At 43.1% G+C, this 9,194-nt stretch overlaps 1 long non-coding RNA gene across 1 annotated transcript; it reads right to left on the bottom strand.

Annotated features, from left to right (window-relative positions):
• Positions 1-5,202: 5,202 nt before the first annotated feature.
• On the bottom strand, positions 5,203-7,479 carry LOC148108608 (uncharacterized). The gene is made up of 2 exons (XR_015727503.1): positions 7,253-7,479; positions 5,203-7,116 (listed from the first exon to the last, which is right to left on the bottom strand). It is a non-coding gene; the product is annotated as an uncharacterized LOC148108608 (long non-coding RNA).
• Positions 7,480-9,194: the final 1,715 nt, after the last annotated feature.

The following is a 9,194-nucleotide window of genomic DNA, read 5'->3' as shown; positions in this document are numbered from 1 at the left end:
AGGGGTGCTTCCTACTCTTCTAGGACACAATGTTACACATTCTAAAGAGAACCTGGACCACAAGATTGAAAGCCAACTATGTGAGTTTTGTTCTTAGAAGAGTTCCTAAGCAACAAAGAAAAGAAATTTGAAATTATAAATTATGCATAACATTCTCTTCCACTCAAAGCATCTAACTAAATGTCTAATCATTACTACCGTTATTTGCTTAAAGCTTCCACTCCTCTAGCACAAGAGTAAGTATATCATGAGTAACATCTCATTTACTAAGTATCAAAAACAGCAGAATGCAAGAGTTAAGTGGTATAAAACTGTAAAATTCTCCCTGGATTTCCTTTAGAGCAAGAAGTAGGTCTTATTTGTCTTTGCATCGGTGAGACAGTGCTGGGCATACAGTGAGTGCTCAATAAATCTTAAACTAAATGATCTCAAGCTACAGTGAATTCAAGCAGTGAAAATTCCTCCAGAGAGAAGAAAGTCTTACAATTTTGGCAGTCATTCAGTATTTATTTTTAGTAATGTAAATGACATCATAGAAAAGTTATATCCCCTAGAGTAGATTATTCTATTTGCTTTAAATATGCCATCTCAGAATACAAAAATCAAAGCCTGAGCCTATTCTAGGAGCAGCATTCAATTTTACTTCCTTGCTAAGAGAGGATTTGTCCAACTTCTGCACAATGGAAAAGTCCCCGAAGTACCTTTCACAGAGCGCCAGTCCTAAGGGTCACTCGTGGGCGGTGGGCGCCATCAGCGATGCCATCGAATACGGGTTCTGTGTCAAGGGAGCGTGCGCTGAGTAATTCAACTGGTGTCTCTGCTGGAGGACATATTACAATCGTTGTACTGCTCCAGGTACATTGTAAATCTCCCCAAAAGAGGATCTGGGCTGTGGCATTTCTCAGACGCCTTGTGCAGGGAACTGCTTTTTCATGCTGTAGCTTGAGGAGCAATGTTTTCCTGAGCCCGCTCTGGGAAGCGGGGGCGTAGGTCAGCTGTGCCTCTCCACCTACGTCTCCGGCGGTGTTCTTCCGGTTGTGCTTTCCTAGCTGGCTACCCATCTGTAGCCGCTGGACTCCCCTGCTTGTGGCGTAGAGTATTAGGAGAAGAGACAAGAAACTGAGTGTTCCACAACTGTCTCTTCTTGACCACCAGTTTCTACGGGGGCAGCTAAGAAATGCCTTAGGAGGCCCTGGGAACTATGGCGGAGATGACAGGATAATTGAGACAGGGGAAACTGAGGACAACACAGGAGAAGAAGAAGAAAGGGGAAAAAGGAAAAGACAAACTAAGAAGGGATACTGGTGAGAAGGAAGGTGAAACCGCAGTCAGTGAACACCCACCTTCCACATTAACATGAAGATCCCAGAGTTGAGTTAAACTGAAGCCGTCAGTGAGGGGGTGTTCCCACAGGAGCAGCTGACCAGCAGCCCGACGGGGAGCCTCTTCCCTCGGCCCTCAGCCTCTCAGCCTTCGCCTCCTGAGCCAAGGGAAGCCACCTACATACACAGCAAACCTTTACCATCCCTGTGGTGTCTTTTTAATGCCTCTCACTACTAGGGATTCTGCTCTTTTGAATGATAATATACCATTTACTAAAATGATTTGATCTTGACAAAAGCAAAAGCACACAAAGGTTGAGTGGCAGGCAGAGACCATGTCCACGTGGCTTTAGAGTCTCAGATTCATAGCTGTTCGGAGTCTAAGGACCTCAGAGGCAAGCTTGTTTTGGTGACTGTTTTTGCGAGTGGCCCTCAGAAATGCGTGTGTGTAAACATTGTTCTTTATCTGAAGAGCATTAAAGGTAAACCACCAACTCACCTGTTCACGGTGGCTTCTTGGCAGGAAGGACAGTCGAGGTGATTTCTTGGAGCCTATCCACCGTTACTAAAATATTTGCACCGCCAGTATCAGATGCTACCCCGGGAATTTGAAATGTTACCTGCAACAGTGACACCTGGTGGCTTCTATGTCTTACTGCACCAGGAAATGAGGTCTAGGTATAAGCAATAAATATTCAGTCACAACATGAAAGGAATACATGAGTTCTGGAAAAGGAATACAGAAATGTTAAGATTTCACAACTTCCACTCAAAGCCTATACTACTCACTATATTAAAAATTATTACAAAATAAATTTTTTTAATAAAAATTACGACGAAAGAGTTACTGTGATAGAAGTCCTTGTTTCTACAGGGGAAGTAGCTAGGGAAATATCCAGTTATTTTGCAAGGGGTAGAGCATGTCTCCAAGTGATGTCTGAGGTGAGATTTGTTTTCCATGATCTGCTCACCCACACATCTGCTAAATGGGGGGCAGCCAGGTAACCCTGCCCATGCACTGCGACTTTAAAGATTAAATGGACAACACGCATTCTCTCCTGAGAATTGTGGAACTGGGAAAATAAAAAAATAACATCATTTATCTGGGGAGATATACCCATGAGGTAGACAGACAAAATGAGCCTTGTCTGCGACAAAGTTTTGCGGGATCAGGGCCTGAGAAGATACAGACAAAGCTGGCCAGGAGAGAGAAGAAAGTAAACAGTGTGCAAGGAGAGTCAGGAAGCATGAAAAAAGGGAAATGAGTGGAGAGAGAAGTGGACAGAGGCAGCTACCCTTGGTTTCTGTCCTTCTGTGAGCCTAACTTTTTTTTTAAGACTTCATTTATTTATTTGAGAGAGAGAATGCATGTGAGTGCAGGGGGAGGGAAGAGGAGCAGAGGGAGAGGGACAGGCCGACTCCACAGTGAGTGTGAGCCCAACACGGGGCTCGATCTCACAACCCTGAAGTTATGACCTGAGCCAAAACCAAGAGTCAGACCCATAACCAACTAAGCCACCCAGGTGCCCGAGCCTAATTTTTCTTTAGTTAAAAAAAAAAGAAGTCACAGAGGTAACCTGAGTGATTTCCAAGGTAAAAAGGAGTCCCTGATCTCTTAATTAAAATATCAAGTCTTTCTTACAAATCTGAATTGCTTTTCAAACTGCACTAATTCTCAGCACTCTTGTTGCCTATTTTCCTTATTTATCTCCGAGGCTCAACAGCGCTGACAGAGAGGGCTTTTCAGTTGAAACAAGATTGGACACTTTGCTTCCATGTAGTTGCAGTAAAGACTCAGCCATGTGAGAAAAACATAACCTAAGGAATTCTTTGTAACTCAGAAAGGCCCAATTCAGCTCTGCGCCGGTGCTTGTTCAGAGTCAAACTGAACACACTCAAGTCCGCTCACCCATCTTCCCTGTCCCACCCTGAACACCCATTTCTCCCCCATATTGCCAACTTCCTCCCCAGCACCTAAGCCAGAAAGCGAGGCCTCATTCTAGATCCTCTCTCCTGCCCTACCTCCATTCTGGTGTCCCCAAATCTGTTTAACTTAGAACTGCAGAAGCATAAATCTTAGCCACTGCTTTAGACTGAATGTTTGTGTTCCCCTAAAATCCATATGTTGAGACCTAATCCCCAATGTGATGGTGTTGGAGATAGCACCACTGGGTGGTTCATGAGAGTAGAACCCTCATGAACAGGATTAGTGTCCTTAAAAGAGACCCCAGAGGGCACCTGGGTGGCTCAGTCAGTTAAGGTCATGATCCCAGAGTCCTGGATCGAGTCTGCTTCTCCCTCTGCCCCTCCCCCCACTTGCACTCTCTCTCCCCGACTCACTTTCTCTCTCAAATAAAATAAAATAAAATAAAATAAAATAAAATAAAAAACTATTTAAAAGAGATCCCAGAGAGCTCCCTTGTCCCTCCCTATGAGGACACAACACAAAGACAGCTGTCTATGATCCAGGAAGCAGACCCTCACTAAATCCAGACATCTTGATCTTCAACTTCCCAGCCTCCAGAACTAGAAGACATGAATTTCTGTTGTTTATAAGCCACTCTGTCTAGAATATTCTGTTACAGCAGTCCAAACACTTGTTTGTGTCATTTTCTCACGTAATGCTTTGTTCCCTTGACCTACAACAGAAATGCTTCTTAGACAGTGAAACACAAAAACCTAATCAGTTCTACCACCATTGCTGACAGTCAAGACCAATGGGCATTTTTTCCTATTGCAAACTGATACAGCTATACATCAAAATTGTTTCGGCCTTAAGTCAACATTTATCTATCCAACATATAATGTGACTAAATAATAGGCGTCGGGCACTCTGCTGGGCATGCAGATAACAAATGTAACTCAAATAAGTTGTTTTAAAGAGACATACTTTCAAATTAACTACAGTTAAATGGTACACAAGCTATAATAAATAACCGGATGAAAAACTACCAGGAAACACAGCAAGAAAGGATGAATTCCACCTAAAGAAGAGAGATGAGAAAAGAATGTCAATGTTTAGAATCAAGAAGATAACACACACATTAAAAAAAAGTGTTAGGAATATAATGTATGTCTGCTTTTATGAACTAGGAAGGATAAAAAGTATCCTAATACATGATTTATGTGCAATAAATCCTAATTCATGATTTCTCTGATGTGTGACTGACTGCAATGTAAAGTGTAAATAAACATTATTTCCCAGCTATTCAGCACCCTCCCATAAAAACAGTAGCAAAATAGGGGGGAAAATGAGATTTGGCTTTTCCAAGAGGAAGGTGGTAAGGCCAATAATTCTTGAAGTTCTCCCAATGAGAAGGCCTGGGAGCAGAGTGGGTGGTCCGTGTGCTGACCTGTCCTCAGGTGCTGTCTCCCACCAACCCGTGCCCTGCCCACAGCCCAAACGTCCTCTATGGTCATGTGCTCATCATAATGACGGGTGGAGATTCTGGAACCTTGTGTGGGTACGCAGGTGCGCAGGAAGAGTCTTGCCCACTGATCAAGGTGAAACAGAACAAATCAGTTGAAAATCGTTCCATGGATCCGAGCCACAGGAAGCAAATAACCACTGTCACACTGTCTTTGCCTTGTTAGTCAGGGTTCTTAAATGGACACCACAGCAAAAGGACACAAACAACACAGCATTTTCGCGCCAAGACCATTTTCTGAGAGGAACAGACAATATACTATGCTCCTATTCTCTCGTCAGTTCAAGGCCATCCGAACAGGACGTTGGCCATTCTGTTACCTACGTCATCCTAGAATTTCCAAAACGTTCTAGCAGTACAGACTCTTTACTCTTTCAAACATCACAGTTCCCAGTACACCAAAAACTTAGAATCCTAAGAAAAGAACCCAGAAGAAGAGAAGGAGGGAGAGGCAGTGTCAAAAGTCTTCTTTATTTGGGACGCTACATTGAGCCTGAGGTGAACTAAATCAAGTGACTTCGGACCTCACCTCTGGGGACGCTATGTCCCCCCACGTAGGGGAGCCATCTTCCTCCCCTGGGGTGGGAATATGACAATTAACAAAGTGATACGGAATTTGAATACAAAATAAATTGTGCTGAATCTCACATATGGTGCCCTAAAAATGTCCAAAATGATGTCATCCAAAGTGGGGGGGGGGGAGACTGCAATTAGACGGATGAGGAAGAGGCATTTGAGAAAACAGATTAATGATGCCTTTGACACAGTCAGCCTGAGAGGAATACTGGTTTCCATGACAACCAAACCACTTAACCTAAATTAACAAAGCTGTTAAAAAAGAAAAACTTAAAAGATGGGGAGGGGAAAACCCAGTGCATCCTCTTTGGGGAAATTAAGCAGCCTGTCCCATCAGCGCCTGTGAGAGGTGTGTGTGTTAACTACATATCCACAGGGTGTGTATTCTCTTACGCTCCCTGGTTCCCAGTAATTAGTTTTCAGAAGCAGTCCAAAGATGTTGAGAAATTGCAACTAATTAGTGCAGTTTTCTGATAGAACAGCCTTATTATCCCAACGCAGCCTTAGCCAGACAGCAAGGATAGGAACAGACAAAAGGCTGCTTCTTGCTTTCCCTCAACTTTGCACTGATGTTCACAGCATCTTCCCAGAACCACTTTCCCAGCATCAGGCAGGTCAGGCCTCTGGAATTTTGTTTGTAGCAGGGAATCGCTGCTTTTACAGAGAGACGCACAGGCCATTCACGATGAGACAATGCTCAAATCAAATAGTACAATGTCTAAGAACAATTGAATGTTTCCCATGGAATGAAAGGAATTGTACTTTCCTGTGTTGCTTTTAAGACAGTGGAGAAGTATCTCCAAATTTTTCTGGGTCTGCAATGAACTTGTCTGAGCTGTGGTGGAGACAAGTAGAGGTGAATCTATCGGAGAGAGGAGAGCAGAGAGAAAGCAGTACAGTACATCCCTATTGGCTTGAAATTCTGCCTTACTAGTCCCAACGCTAGTCCTCCACCCCTACTGTGCCTGAAGATGACTGGAAAATGGGGACTTTGCCTCTTTGTTGTCTCTGCTAAAAATATGTCTCATATGGGGGTGCCTGGGTGGCTCAGTTGGTTAAGCATCTGCCTTTCGCTCAGGTCATGATCCTGGGGTCCTGGGATCGAGTTCCACGTACGGCTCCCTGCTCAGTGGGAGTCTGCTTCTCCCTCTCCCTCTGCCACTCCCCCTGCTTGTGTGCACTCTCTCTCTCTGTCAAATAAATAAATAAAAGTCTTTTTAAAAATATGTCTCATATGGATAGTCGATTGCCAACATAAACAAGAAAGAAAAAAATAGGAACCCTAAAAATATTGAGAGCACTGTCAAGGTTTAGCATTTCTTAGAGGTGATATTCTCTGATTTCATGAGGAAAAAAACATGTAAGTATTGTAATCAATTAAGCTAGGTAAACCCTTGTTTACATATACAGTAGTCCTCGTGGATGCCAGAAACTGTGGAGTACCAAACCCTACATACGTGATGTTTTTTCCTGTATGTACATACCGAGGTCAAAACTTTATTCATAAAAGTAGGCACAGCAAGAGATTAACAATAATAACTAATATTAAAATAGAACAACCAAATAATATACTGTAATAAAAGTTGTGTGACTGTGCTCTCTCTCTCACAACATCTCATCGCACTGTACTCTTTCTCCTAGTGACGCAGTGAGGTGATGCGCAGGTGAGGAGATGAGGTGAGGGGAAGGACGTAGGCGCTGGGACCCAGCATCAGGCGGCCACTGACCTTCTGGCAGTAGGTCCGGAGGAGGATCGTCTGCTTCCCACGTGGGTAACTGGCCGTGGGTAACTGAAACAGCAGAAAGCGAAACCGTGCAAGACGGAGGACAAGTGTATGACATTTTATGAAAAATAAATAATACGTGAGGATTTTAAAAAATCAATCTCAAGTTTCTCTCAAGTTAAATTGTAATAATTAGGGGCACCTGGGTGGCTCAGTCGGTTAAGCATCTGCCTTCGGCTCAGGTCATGCTCCCAGGGTCCTGGGATCGAGCCCCACATCAGGATCTCTGCTTAGTGGGGAGCCTGCTTCTCCCTCTGCCTGCTGCTCCCCCTGCTTGTACTCTCTCTCTCTGCAAATAAATATATAAAATCTTTTCAAAATTGTAATAATTACATCTAAAAGGTAGGAAATCTGCACATTGGACTTTTTTTTTTTTTAACAGGTAGCACGGTGCAACCCACACGGCATCCACACAGGTATATCTCCTGTTTCATGACTTCGTTGTAAGTTTGACCGACATTTTGCTTCCGATGCTGGGAATGAGAGTCACTGTTAATGTGGTAAAAGAAAAGAGGGCCTCGGAATTTACATTTTGCCTTGCACTTTTCACAGGTCATTGGTGACTTTCATTTCTTCCTCTGTGTATTGCCTGTGTGCATTTATTCTTCTGCGGGGTCTTAGAATTGTTCTTGTAACTATTTACCACTTTAAAATTTACCATGTTAAAGTTACAGTTTAGTGGTTTTTAATGTATTCAGAAAGTTGTGCAACTATCACCACTACCTAATTCCCAAACATTTTCATCCCCAGAAAGACACCCTGTCCCCCTTAGGGGACACTCCCCAATCCGCCCTTCCTCCAGCCTCTGGCAACCAAGCTACTTTCTCTCTATTCTGGACACTTCGTCCTAATAGAATCATGTCGTATGTGGCTTTTGTGATGGGCTTCTGTCACTTAGTATAATCTTTTTAAGATTTGTCTATGTCTCAGTACTTCACTCCTTTTTTGAGTAATATTTCAATGTATCTACATTTTATCCGTTCTTAACTTGATGGACATTTGTGTTGTTCCTACTTTCTGACTATATATTACTGCTATAAACATTCATGTACAGATTTCTGCATGGACATATGTTTTTAATTCTCTTGGATATACACCTAGGAGTGAAATCCCAATATTTTTGTTTCATAATGTCTTTCCCACCGATCTTTAATTTTTGTTCTTACCGTTAAACTCCTATTTATATAAGGATTGGTTTCAGCACTAATCTTTTCCCCTGCCCCGTCACTTCTTTTGCAAATATTACACATTTTCCATTTTAGTAGCCTTATGTTTTATTAGCTCATAGAGCAAGTCACTTTTAATTTTTCCTTTCTTAACTTCTCAACGATTATTGCCTGCTTACTCTTCACTACCAACTTTACCATCATTTCCCTTGCTACTAGTATTTTGATTGGGGGTGGGAAGTTAATTTGGGAAAACTGAGTGATATCCTTTGCCATATCTCATCTTTCTACCCACCAAACACGATATCTCTCTTCTTTTATTTAAATCTTCTACCATCTCTCCAACTAAAATGTTGTGACTTCCTTCACACGGGACTCACCCAGTTCTTGTTAAGGGAATAACTGGTTAACTCTAACCTCTGAGGAGGTGAGAGTAGGACTCAGTTGATGAGAGGAAGTTAACCAAGCAAAGACCTGAAGGAAGACGACTGTGGGCACAGCAGATAGTGAGGGCAAAGGCTCGCAGGTAAACACAAGTTAGCACATGGAAGGAACAGAGAGAAGGTGAGCACAGCCAGAACAACATGAACAAGAAGAGTAGAAGGAATGAAGTCAGACTTAGGCAGATCCCAGGTCATATAAGGCTTTCATGGTCATGTAAGGAACTTGGACTTCTGCCTCACACAAATAGGAAGCCACGGGAGATTTTAAAGCAGGCATTGACATGATCTCGAATAAAGGCAGCTGCCCCTAGTCCAGCTGGGAAGTGACCCTCCTGATGTGGCCAGGGCCAAGTCGAAGAACCACAGAGAATATCTATGGGCTGGGAGAAGCAGGTCCAGAAACACTCACCTTTTCTGAGTGGGCTTCACGGGCCACCACACACTGCTCATACACTTACTATGCTGGAGGCAGGAC

The sequence above is a fragment of the Ursus americanus genome, chromosome 18, assembly GCF_024610735.1.
Source record: "Ursus americanus isolate L20-20 chromosome 18, mUrsAme1.1.p, whole genome shotgun sequence".
Lineage (NCBI taxonomy): Eukaryota > Metazoa > Chordata > Mammalia > Carnivora > Ursidae > Ursus > Ursus americanus.
This window is presented reverse-complemented; position numbering and strand designations above follow the sequence as displayed.